We start from the raw sequence: 14,147 nt of genomic DNA on the forward strand, positions 1-14,147 counted from the left end.
TCATCCACATTGAATGTTGCGCTAATGCCCATGTCGGATGGAAGATCCACCACATTCGCATTAGGGCCCACTCTTGTCAACATTTTATAGGGACCTGCACCGCGGGCATGCAATTTCCTCACGGTTCCCTATGGGAATCGCTCGGGCCTAATGCGGACTATGACGTAGTCACTCACTTGAAACTCCTTAAACCCACGATGTGAATATGTAGAGACTTTATAATGTTGATTACTAGCATTAATTCGCTTCTTGATCTTACTATGTAAGTCATGAATATGCCGTGCAAATGCTTTTGTGGACTCAAATGGCCTACGTGAGACGGACATGGGTATGAGCATTGTTGTCATGTGCGATCGCATATGCGATCTGGCACATATGCGATCGCATATGTTGCATATGTGAAAATATCGCATATTGGTCATGGCACATTGAATTTTTATTTTTATTTTTATTTTTTTGCAAAAAAATAACATTTTGTCTATAAAAAGGCTTCCAAATCTCCTCCATTTTCAATATTCTCACTCCTAAACTCTGTTACTCTATTTTTCTCTTACATTTCTTAATTACAAGTGGTCTTAATCTCCCTCTTTCTTGTATTTCCTACTTCTAAGTGATCTTAATCTCTCTCTCTCTCTCTCTCTCTCTCTCTCTCTTACATTCCCTCTCTCTTGCTCTCTCTCTCTTACATTCCCTCTCTCTTGGAAGTTGGAAGATCAAGATTCAAGCATTTTTAAGTTTCAAGGAAGATAGCTTGTTGATTTTCTAGCATAATAAATAAATAGCTTGTTGATTTTGTTGTTACTTCTTGTTAACTATATTGTTAAATGTGGATGACTTGATGTTTAATTCATTGTTTCATTGATTTTATCTCTCTTAATGTATTTTAAATATGTAAAATTAGTTATCTATTAACTTAGAAAAGTTCTCCTCAGTTTCTTATATATTTTTACATTTTTTTTGAATTTTTCCCATATATTTTAATTTTTAATTTTTTTTAAAAATGCGATCACATATGCGATTGTGCGGCAATCGCACATGATCACATATGCGATTCGACAACAATGGGTATGAGATCTATAGACGTTTTAGGATTATACCCAAATACTTATCTCAAACGCACTAATTCCTGTGAACCTATTGATGGAATTGTTGTATGCAAACTCGGCTACGGGCAAAATCACATCCCAGGTCCTAATATGATCTCCCACTAGACATCGTAACAGATTCCCTAAGCTTCAATTGACAACTTTTGTCTGACCATCAGTTTGAGGATAGTATGCTGAAGAGAACTGCAACTTAGTTCTTATCATGTGCCACAAAGTTTTCCAAAAATAACTCATAACCGCACATCTTGATCTAACATAATGGTCTTCGGCAAACCATGCAGACGGACTACCTCCCCAAAGAATACCTTAGCCATGTTAGTGGCATCAGACGTTTTAAAACATGGGTGGAAGTGAGCCATTTTCGAAAAATGGTATACAACTAGAAAATGGAATCGTGCTTTTTAATTGTCTTGGGGAGCTCAAGCACAAAATCCATGCTAATATCAACCCATGGGGTGTGAGAAACTGGCAAAGGTGTATAAAAACCGGTGTTCTGCCTTTTCTACTTTGCTAGCTGACAAGCCCTACATTGCCCTATAATGTTAACCATTTCTCGCTTGAGACTTGGCCAATAAAAATGCTCCTCTACCAGGGCAATAGTTTCGTCACGCCCAAAATGACCAGCTATCCCTCTGGCATGAAGCTCCCAGACAAGAAAGTCAAGGAGGGACATACGGAGTATGCACAATCTATCGCCTTTAAACAAAAACTCATTGACCAGGCCAAATTCACTACTACCCCTAGACTGACCGTCTAATAGCGATGCGTACACCTTTCCAAAATCTAGGCAACAAGGATAATCTTCCTTTAAATGCTCAAATCCAGTGACTTTAACGTTCATGGATTGGAGTGACGTAACCCTACGACTCAATGCATCGGCACGTTTATTGTCAATCCCGACTTTGTGCTTCAACACAAAAGTACTCTTAAAGAAATTGGACCCACTTGGCATGCCTCGGGTTTCACTTCTTTTACGAGTCGGGATAGCGTAAACCCTCATGGTTAGAGAATGAGACGAACTCCTGTGGTAATAGATAATGTCGCCAATAGTGCACTACCGCATAAAATTCCTTGTCATAGGTAGAATAGTTTTGTTTCGCTTCATTCAACTTTTTGCTAAAGAAAGTGACAGAGTGACTCTCCTGACTAAGCACTCCACCTATACCTACACTGGATGCATCACAAGCGACCTCAAAAGCCTTGGAAAAATCTGGAAGTCACATGACAAGAGCTTCAATCATATTGACTTTGATCAACTTAAAAGCCTTAGAGGTTGCTTTAGTCCATTGGACCTTTTCATTTTTTTATGCAATCGGTAATGGGAGCCATAATGGAACTAAACCCTCTAATGAATCGCCTATAAAAGGTGGCTAAGTCATAAAAGCTATGCACCTCACGAATATTACGCGGCTGAGGCCGACTGACTATGGCCTTAACCTTCTCGGGATCTGTAGACATGCCCTTAGTTGACATGATAAAACCTAAGAAGATGATATTACTGGAAAAAAATGAACACTTCTTGAGGTTGGTATACAACTTCTTTGCCCTAAGGATCTCACACACTTACCTCAGATGGTGGAGGTGTTGTTCCTTAGTCATGCTATAAATAAGGATGTCATCAAAGTACACGACAAGGAATTTTCCCATGAAGGGTCTCATTGCCTGGGTCATCACCCGCATTAATGTACTTGGGGCATTGGTCAGCCCGAAAGGCATGGCTAGCCACTCGTATAACCCATCTTTAATCTTGAAGGCATTTTTCCATTCATCATTTGGGCGAATACAGATCTGGTGATACCCACTCTTGAAGTCTATTTTGGAGAAAATTGTGGCATTGGCCATCATGTCCAATATATCGTCAAGATGCGGTATAGAAAATTGGTACTTAACGGTAATATTGTTAATAACTCTGCTATCCACACACATGCGCCACATGCCATCCTTCGTAGGCGTCAGAAGGGCGGGCATGGCACATGGACTCATGCTTTCCTGAATGAACCATTTCTTAAGAAGCTCATCAACTTGCTTCTTGAGTTTCGCATGCTCCGTGGGGTTCATTATGTAATGAGGAAGGTCTGGGAGAGTTGACTCGGGGACAAGATCAATGGCATGCTGGATGTCCCTCACAGGTGGAAGTTCATCCTAGAGGTCGTTATGAAAGACATTGCTGAACTCTTCCATCACCGAAATAACCTCACTAGGCAACTCTACACCAACCTTGGGGCAGCCTCTCTAGTAACGAGGGCTTCACCTCTGAATCCTCCCTAGTCTCTCTTTTAAGTTCTTTTGCATTTATGATGTGAAGAGACTTAGGCCTGGACTTCCTCGAAATTCCAGGATCACCCTTCTTGGTGGTCTCCTTCTTTTCCTGTATGCTCTTTGATGGAAGATGACTCAATCTAATTTTCTTGCCCTCAAACATGAATGTACAAATATTCGAGCGATCGAATATTGTAATGTCCAAGTCAAATAACCAAGGCCTACTCAAGATGATGTGTCTGAGATCCATGGCAATGAGGAATCTGTTGCATGTTAAATTCCCAAGGCTTGCTTGATCGGCGTTTGATAGGAATGTGATAGTGGTGTGTTGTTATTTCAAGAGTGGAGAGACCGGACTATGGTGTCTTCCTTGCTGTAGGGATTTATTGGAGGGGGAAATGGAAGCTTCACCAGGTTGGTAGATTGGACTAGGAAGGGAAAGTAGTGTGGCGTCTTCTTTTGATGGGAGTGTTATGGAATATTTGGGGAGAGCGAATAGATGATGTTTCCAAAACAGGGAAGGTTCAATTGAAGAAATTGTGTGGAAGATAAAGAAAGAATTGGTGGAATGGGCATCAGGCTTGCAGGGAGTTGATGTCTGTAAGCTTGAGGCCATGTTGCTGATGTAATATTAGTGTACTTTTATGGCTTGGCTATTACCTTGTTTTTTAATTAATAAAGGAACAATTGTTTCTTAAAAAAAAAAAAAAAACCAGTATTAGTGTACACAGTCTTGTGCGCACTTGTAGTGCACCAGATTTAAGCATGTGTTATATTCCTGGGTTTATATGTACTGCACCATACCTATGCATAACCTCTAGGATTTGATTTGATCTTATTCAAGCTATCTTTGTCTAAGATTTGATTTGATGTTATTCAATCTTATCCTTGTATCCAAGTAAGCTTATCTTCGTAATCCATTCTTAACTATAAATAAAGGGCCTTTATGGAGTGGGGAATATCAAGTCCTCTAATCCCCTTTCTGCTCGACATGTTCCCTCTCTTTCTCCTGCAGTTTTCTTTCTTTTATTTCACATGGTATCGGAGAATTACCGATCCATCTCTCTATCTCTAATCCTTTCTTTCTTTCCATCTTTCTCTTCCTTTATCATGATCTAAATGGTCGCCCATCCAAATATAATTGGTAACCAAAATGGGCCCCATCAAGTGCTAACAGCCATCTCTGGCACCCTTACAATCTCCAAAAGCATCGTTGATGTAAACGACAAACATTGGAAGTACTGCTGATGCAAATGGCAGCCACTGGAAGCCACCGTAAGTGTTGCAGATGCAAATGGCAACCACTGTTCTGTAGCCATTAGAAGTGTTGCTCAAGCAATTTCCAGCTATATGAGATCTTCTCAAAGCTTTACAGCCATCGGAAGAGTCCTTAAATCTTAGCGGTAGCACCAGACGTGTGTCATCAACCGACGACTAAGGGGGAGTTTCATTTGAAGAACATTATTAGCAAGCTTGGTATGCATGACACGCATGCACCAGCTTGAGGGGGAGTGTTAGTGTACAGTCTTCTGTGCACCTGCAGTGCACATATTTGGGAATGTGTTATATTCACCATACCTATCTATATCCTCTAGGATTTGATTTGATCTTATTCAAGCTTTATCATTGTGTCCGAGGAAGCTTATTTTTATAACCAATTCTTAATTATAAGTAAAAGGGTCATTAGATGGGGAATATCAAGTCCTCTAATCCTCTTTCTTCTCCACACGCTCTTTTTCTCTCTCCTGTTCTTCTTTTTGTTTTATTTCACAATTAGCAAACTGTCCTTATTAAATCCTATTGGTTTACATGTGATGGCCCACTTCTATTCAAATTTGCTGATAAGAGGTCATCTAAGTAAGAAAACTATAGGAACAACAATTAAAAAGTCCACATCTACTCAACTCTAAGTATCTACTATATGGATACCTCTTTTTGTTTATGTAAAATAGTGGAAAGAGAGATGGAGTAAAGAAGAAGAAAGAGAGAGGATAATGGGCTGAAGTTAGGGTTCACACCTTCCCTCTCCTTCTTTTATATCATGGAAGCTTCATAATTACAACCAAAATCCCCCCTTATGTCCTTGACCAAAATAACCCATGTAAGAGATCCTATGTATGCCCAAAACACATTCATTAACATTGTCCTTCAAGTTGGAGCAATGCTATCTCCTCTATGTCCCAGCCAAAAATAACCTAAGTGGGCTTATGCAAGCCTATATCACATTCATTAACACTTCCCCTCTAGCTGGATCATAGATATTATTTATGCCAAGCTTGGAATACATATGTGTAGCTTGAGTGGAATGAAGAGCCTTGGTGAACACATCATCAAGTTGGTCTTGATTGAACATATGGAGTATATATTTTGCTGCTGTAAACTTTCTCACGTATGAAGTGACATTTGACTTTAGTCTGTTTAATTATTTCGTGATAGACTAAATTGTTTGCTATGTATGAAGCCAGCTTGATTGTCACAAAATAATTGCATAGCTGTAGGAATAATTTCTTGATCCACATAAATTCATGTGAGGTACGAGTCATTGGTCTGTACTCTGCTTTGACACTCAATCGGGCCACCACATTCTGCTTCTTGCTCTTCCATGTGACTAGATTTGAATATATTCAATGTGGATCGTCTGTCTGCTAAGGAACCTGTCCATCTACATCTGAATATCCTGTGACCTGAAGATGACCATTCCATTTATACAACATTCCTTGAGCTGGTGTTCCTTTGAGGTAACAATTTGAATAGTTGCTTCTATGTGAGGTACTCTTAGGGATCTAATGAATTGGCTTAACACGCGATATGTTTAATTGAGTAATTGTTAAATAAATAAGTTTTCCAACCAATTTTCTATACCTCCCCGGATCCTCCACTGTATTTAGGATCCTTTGGGGTGTCAACTAGCTTGGTACCAAGAAGACCCATCTCCATGAGTAAATTCAAAACATACTTACATTGAGATAAATTAACTCCTTTGAATTTGGCTAGTTCTATACCAAGGAAGTATTGAAGATGACCCAAATATTTTGTGAGAATATACTATTGAAGAAACTTCTTAAATTCTTCAATCCTCCTGTTGTCACTTCTAGTAACAACAATATCATCCACATATACCACATTAACAATGAAACCTGCGATGCCCTTTCGTACAAAAAATGGACTGAGTAGCATGACTTCAAACAAAGTCATAGTTTAATAAAACCTTGTTGAAGTTGTCAAACCATGTGAGTGGAGACTGTTTTAAGCAATAAATTGCCTTGCGCAATTTACACACTTTGCCAGACTCCCCTTGAGCAACAAATCCATGAGGTTGCTCCATATAAACTTTCCTCTATAAGATACCGTAAGGAAGGCATTTTTTATGTCAAGTTGGAAGAGGGGCCAACCATGATTAATAACAACAGATAGTGTAACTCGAATGGTATTCAACTTGGCCATAAGAGAGAAGATTTCACTGTAATCAATACCAAGTGTTTGAGTATAACCCTTAGCGTCTAGGCGAGCTTTCAACTATTCAACTGTACCATCATGATAAAGCTTGATTGTGTAAACCCATTTTGCAACCCATAACATATTTACCGGTCGAAAGAGTGGTAAGTTCCTACGTGTCATTTTAATGAAGTGCATCCATCTCTTCCTCTATAGCCTGCTTCCATTGCTTATGTAATAGAGCTTCATATGACTTGAGAGCAAAGTGAAAAGACAAGGACAGGGCGAAATTGTAGAAATTTGGAGATTTAAGTAATGAAAAGAAATATTCTTAGATATGAGATAATCATTACCCGTGCTCTTACATTTTTTAGGGGCAATAGGAATATCGGATGTATTTGGAGAACTCACTGTATCACAAGTCTTAGAAGAAGATATTTTGGATGACACTTCATGGTTGGCTGTATCATTTGTTTGTTTTCATCGTGAGCAGGCCTCCTCACCCCTTTAGGTGAGGCACGGTGGCAATGGAAGAGACAATAGATGATGGAGGTTGGATGCCTTTGTTGATTGCAACAGGCATGAGGATAGTTTCCATATCAAGAGATTTACTGTCTTCTGAGAAGAACAGGGTAGACTTAAAAAAGGTAACATCCGCACATATATACTATCTTTGAAGTGATGGATTATAACAAGGATAACCTCTCCGTGTGCGAGAATATCTAAGAAAAATACATTTAACTGCTTGGGAGTCAAACTTTTTGTCGACAGACTCTAACTGATGACAAAACAAACACATACAAAAACTTTAGGAGGTGAGTAAATAACATAGCATTTAGGAACAAAACTTGATGAGGTGATTGGCCCTTTAAAACAGATAAAGACATCTAATATAATAAAAAAACATGATGCAAGTAATGTATTGCTCTAAAAACTCTTATGAACACATGTGAATTAAGAGAACATGAGTTACCTCACGGAGATAACATTTTTTCTGTTCTACAACCTCATTTTATTGTGGGGTGTATGTGTATGATGTCTAATGTAGGATTCCTATTTCAGAAAAAAAGTGACTAAAAGCTTGGTATATGTACTCCTTGACATTATCAGATTGAAACACATACACAAATTAAATTGATTCTGCACTTCCATATGAAAAGTCTTAAAAATAAAAAATAATTCAGATTTTTTTTATAGTAATTAAAGCCATGTCATTCTTGAACAATCATCAACAAATGTAATACAATATTTAAACCTAGACCTACTAGATATTTTAATTGGACCTTAAGCATCTGAATGAACCAAAGAGAAAGGAACTAAATGATGATTCTTAACATGTGGTGGAAAAGTAGTACAATGATGATTCTTAACATGTGGTGGAAAAGTAGTACAATGATGCTTACTCAACTCACACATATCACATTCTAGACCTGACATTGACGACAATGAAGGAATGGAACCCATAAGAATCTTCAATGATGGATGATCGAGACGGTAGTGCTATTGATAAGTTGAGATGTCCTTTTGTGTTGTTGCTCCCACAATGCCACGATCAAAATAGTACAACCGGTCATGCTCATGTCCTCAACCAATATTTCTCTTCGTCTTTAGGTCCTAGAAAACACTATGTGAAGGATACAAAGTGACACAACAGTTAAGGGATTTGGTAAGTTTATTAACTAATAGAAGGCTTAAAGGAAATTTGGGAACAAATAAAATAGAGGAGCCTGTTAATGAACTATCAATAGATGAAAACATACTAGACTGACCTGCCATATGGTCAGAGTAGCTGCAAAAGTACTGGGAATAGACTGATTCTGTAGATTGTTAAGCAACTTAAAATATTCTTCTTTAGTAAGAGTAACCATCTCGCTAGTCATATGTTTCTGTTGAGGAGTATATGTAAAATTAGCTAGAGGAGGTCCATTGCTCTCTCTAGTGTGGGAAACTTGATTAGCTCAGGTAGGCTTCCTATGGAGGTCCCAACATTCTTCGACAGAATGATTGGAGAGGCCACAATGCGTGTATTTCCTGGATTCATGGCCTCTGCCACGTCCACCTCCCATGTCACCATGACCACCTCTTCTACCACAACTACCTCTTTGGTCTCGGCTAGAGAGCAATGCTAGAGCTAAGCTATCATTGGCTCCACTTGTAGAGCCCAAAGATACACCCTGGAGACGCGCATACATATCGTTTAGAAATAACTAAGGTGTCTCAAATTGGCTACGTATTGGCTGTTATGGTCGATACGTAACAATAACGGTCCTGGCTGTTACGCGATAAAGGGCTGAATCGGTAGGGTCTAAAAAGCAGAAGTGTAAAGGCCGTTATGAGGGCTATAATGGCCGCTACAAGTATAACGACCATTACTCCTATAAAGTTCACCTTAGATAATATATATATATATATATATATATATATATATATATATATATATATATATATATATATATATATATACATACTTTTCTTCTTCCATCTTCTTAAAGAAAAAAGAAGAAGAAAAAGAAAATGTGTACCTGATTGGGAGACGGTTCGTCTTCCTTTTCTTCTCCTCTGCTAGCAATGTCTCTCTCTCTCTCTCTCTCTCTCTCTCTCTCTCTCTCTCTTCAAAATATGCAACTTACGAAGCCGTGCCTCTCTCTTTTCATTTCAAAACAGGCGACGTGGATTTTTTTTGTCCTAGCTTTTTTTTTTCTTTAATAAAAGGTCTAAATGGTTGGACCATAAGTTGTGGTCCACCAATGGATAAGTTCCAACCTTTTAAGTGTGTGAGAAATCCACCCCTTCCAATAGGTTTGCCCCATCATGAGGATCATTTTTTTGGCAAAATTCAAGCATATCCACTTATCAAGTGGACCACATTTGTATTTTTTGTTGTTTATCAATGGATAGAAAATTTTGTCTATTGTATGGCCCACCTAATGAGTAGAATGAGTTATTTTTCCACCAAGTGACCCTCATTTTGGGGCCAATTTATTTGAAAGGTTGGATTTCACATGCACTTAATTAGTTGGAAGTTATTTTTTGGATGGATTGTACCTTGTGGTCCAACCAATTTGACTTGAGACCTCTTTCCCCCCTTCTTTTTTTTCCCCTTATATGATACTTTGGTGGAGCGTGATGTTTGATGTATTTGCACATAGAAAATTGTACACGTGGCATATATTTTGAAATTAACCAATTAAATTACAGGATCGCAGTCAAATCCCAACATCAAATTGTTTGAACGATTTTAACTGTTGATTTGCAAACACTTTTTTAAATAGGATCATTGGATATTTTTCATTCTTCATCGTCCAATAAATGTTCACTGATATGGGGTCAATTACATTAGTGAGATGAGTGCCAATAGATTGCATGAATTTGAGGCCGATTCGGGGCAAAGTGGTCCTCCAAGCAACACTGTTTATCCGAATTCAATTTTAATTTTTTCTTAGAATTTATTTGGCGAAATGATGTCAAATGCTTAGGGATATGCATTAATGGGATGGGTGTCATAGCTTGCATGAATTTTGGGCCGATTTGGGTGCATTTAAGTGGCCCACCAAATCGACAACACTATTCATCCAAATTTAATTTTATTTCTTTTCTTATAATTACTTGTGAGAAGTGATGTCAAATAATTATGGATATGCATTAGTAGGATGAATGTCATACATTACATGATTTTCAGGACTATTTGGGGGCATTCGAATGGCCCCCCTAAATCAACGATATTATTTATCTGAATTTAGTTTCAAAATTTTCTTAAAATTTCTTTTGAGGAAAGATGTCTAATGCTTAGGGACATGCATTAGTGGGGATGAGTGATATAACTTCCATGAATTGTGGACCAATTCAAGATCAATATAAGCTTGTTAGGTTAATAAAATCAGCAGATAGGTCGTGACAACATTCTCACCAGTGGACTGTTATGCTGCCATAAACATGATAAAAAAAATGAATATACATTTGGAATATTTAGATTATTTGGGATTTTCTTGATACTTTTCCAGATTTTTTTTTGGGCAAAAAAAAAAAAAAAAAAAAAAGAAAAAGAAAAAAGGAAAGAAGGAAAAGAAATCGACTGATACAGGGGGCATAATGGCCATTACGGCCGATACTTGTATTGGTAAGGGTGGTGACTGATACGGCCACTGTTACTGAGAATAGCTTGGAGATGTCACATCTTTTTCACACAAAATATATTCATGAATCAGTTCATGCTCATGTTTTAACCCATATAAGAACTTGACCACGCTGAACTCTTCACGTTGTTGACATAATTTCTCTAAATCGGTAGTTAGGGCTGATACACATTCAACTCTTTCCACATCTTGAAATAGTATTCACCCAGCGATTTATCTCATTGTTGGAGCTTGAATATTTCTTCATATAACTGATAAGAATGAGAGATGTTTTTATCATATGAATACATCTCTCGTAGAGCATCCCACTCAAATATTTCTTCATATAATTGATAAGTACAATAAATGCTTTTATCGGATGAATACATCTCTCGTAGAGCATTCCACACTTCTTTAGCCGTATCTAGAAACATGGCATTTGCACTTATTAGAGGGTTCCATAGTATTCCATAACTAGGTCATAATTTGGGCATTTTCCTGGATCTACTGATCACAAGTATTAGATTTCATTAGGTTTCTCTGTGGTCAGATATCTCAATTTTCCTTTGGCCGTGAGAAAAACTTTGACAAATTTAGATGATTATAAATAATTTGTTGCATTTAATTTATTAAAAGTTATCTGGATCCCTAGAAAATCAGATAGGTTTATATATATATAGATTTTGGGTCACCTTTTATCTTCATAATAAATAAAAGAAGAGTCCCTTACAAGTACAAACGTGGGTTGACCTAACACAATCAATGAGCATTGCACTTTAGCACTTCACACAATGCACACGTCACCTTAGATAGAAGAAACATGCCCCAAGGGAAAACAACCCACACATGAGGTGATATCATTCAAGAAGCTGATGATCTTCATTCTCCATGCACACATGAACCATTACAAAAGGTCTGACACAAAAAAAGAAGAAGAAAATTTCAGTAGAAGCAACATAAGGGACGCCAAGGGATACAAGAAAATAAGAAATAAGAATATTTGGGGAAGAAGAGGAAGGATAAAAAATGATGAAGTTTTGATACCATGTAAAATAGTGGAAAGAGTGATGGAACAAAGAAGAAGAAAGGGAAGGGAAGAGAAGAGAATGTAGAGAGGACAATGGGCTGAAGTTAGGGTTCACCCCCCCCCCCCCCCTCATATTATGGAAGTTTCATAACTACAGAAATGCCATTAATAACAAAATCCCCTCTTATGTTCTAGACCGAAATAAATAACCCATCTAAGTGGGCCTATGTAGGCCCCTATCACATTTATTAACAATATCGACCATATGGACCATTATGTATAGCCGTAAGGTATACAATGGTTGTACGATTGTGCACATCTTCTAAAGTAGCAGACAATGGGTATTTAGAGGCACAACTTTCTCTAAAGGGAGAGGGGTGTGGTGGCCCCCTTGTCAGAGGGACCTATTTGATGAGGAGGCTGAAGAATATACCAAGGGGTTGTTCGGCACCATAGATATGTTTGGCACCATAAAGTAACTGGGGGTGTCAAATCCCCTCAAAGAGGGGGTTTCAAATCCAAGGCGAAAGCTTGGATTACATCTAAAATCCTTCCAATGGTTGCACGTGTAACCCTTGGATCCTTGCTCTTGCTCGGGTGGTAGACTCTGGGGAGTTTCAACAGCCGGTCAGGGGTTCGAGTATCCATAGGTGGTGAAAGCCCACTACGACGTGAGTGTGTGGGTGTGTGTGTTAAAAAAAAAAGAAAAAAAAGAAAAAGGGTTGCACGTGTAACATGTGTGTCACCAAACTATTAATCTATTGGGCACATGGCCCACTGATGATATCCCAAAAGCAATTAGATTGTCAATTGCATCACTATAATTACTTTAATATGATGATCTGTGCCGTCCAAACATTGTCCATGTAAATCAAAGGTTAAAAATTGTTGGTTAGTCACTCGGATGTGATCTTGAGCTTGTGGCCCATCCGAGACTTGGAATTTCTTCATTTTCGGGCGAAGTATATATTTCAAAGGGCTTATTACAACCATTGTGTCAAACATTTCATATGTACACTAATTAGAGATATTAAAGTTGATTTAGTAATTATATTCAAACCCCTGTAAATATACTATGCATGGCTACTTTTGGATTACAGGGGATTCTGAATCCAGGGTGCCAAACACAACAAGAGAATTTCAAATCTAGGGGGTTCCAAATCCACGCTCCCAAACAGGCCCCAAGTTATTAGGGCAGCTGAAACTCATCCAACCGATGCCGAACTACACTGATTCCCCAGTTTGGTTTGAGGCTCCATCCAACAAATTCACAGTCAAATCATTTCACTTCATGCTTCAGAAGGCCGTGGCTTCTTCAAGTGTTCGAGAATTCTTCCATGCCTTGTGGTTTTATGGAGCCCTTCCCAAGGTGGCTTCTTTTGTCTCACTGGTAGGTAGGAAGCACATCCTAACTATAGATAATCTACAAAGAGAGCCATGGTTCTTTCGAACATCTGCCTTGCTATGCAAGAGGGATGTGGAGTCGATTGATCACTTATTTCTTCACTGCCCCTATGTGGGTCTAGTGTGGACTTCCTTTCTACAAATCTTCGGCGTGGCTTAGGTGATGCCACAATCAGTAGTGGACCATCTTTGATTGTGCCATGGCATCTTGCTAGATAAAGAAAGAAAAGTACTGTGGCACCTGGTCATCCTTGTAGTGTTATGGAATATGTGGGAGAGCATAATGGTAGGTGCTTCCGCGACAAGCAAGGGATGTGGGAAGTAGCGTGGAAGTCAGAGGGACATCATAGATTGGGTTTCTGGGTTCAAACATGTCAATCTCCTAGAAGCTTCATCTTTTTTGGGATTGTAAAACTGTCTTCATTTTATTGTTTTGTATGTATTCTTTGCTGCCTTGGTCATGTAAAGCAGCCTCTCAATAAAAGCAACTCCCACCAAAAAAAAAAGAAAAAAGAAAAAGAAAAGAAAGAGGCACAACTTGCTAAAATTACCTATCCTTTCCCTCTTTTGTCCCATTTTGGTGCTAGTAACTTTTGTTACCACTAAAAAAAACGAAGAAAAAAGACCCCATATACAAACTGCATGGGCGGTGATTTTGTGCGGTTGAACACCCAAAGCCGGCCTATGGTCATATACAGAGATAACATGGATGCCAATTTTAACCAGCTAACTATTTGGCCTATCCAATAGGCTTTGTAGGTCCACGGTCCAGTTGGATATCAATTTGGGCGATGTCCTTCAATC

The 14,147-nt window shown here is 38.5% G+C and overlaps 1 protein-coding gene across 2 annotated transcripts in view; it reads left to right on the forward strand.

The window, feature by feature from the left end:
• LOC131223738 (ethanolamine-phosphate cytidylyltransferase) overlaps nucleotides 1-14,147 on the forward strand; it is a 99,862-nt gene that overhangs the window by 3,386 nt on the left and 82,329 nt on the right. The window lies entirely within an intron of this gene.

This window comes from Magnolia sinica, chromosome 13 (assembly GCF_029962835.1).
Source record: "Magnolia sinica isolate HGM2019 chromosome 13, MsV1, whole genome shotgun sequence".
Taxonomy (NCBI): domain Eukaryota; kingdom Viridiplantae; phylum Streptophyta; class Magnoliopsida; order Magnoliales; family Magnoliaceae; genus Magnolia; species Magnolia sinica.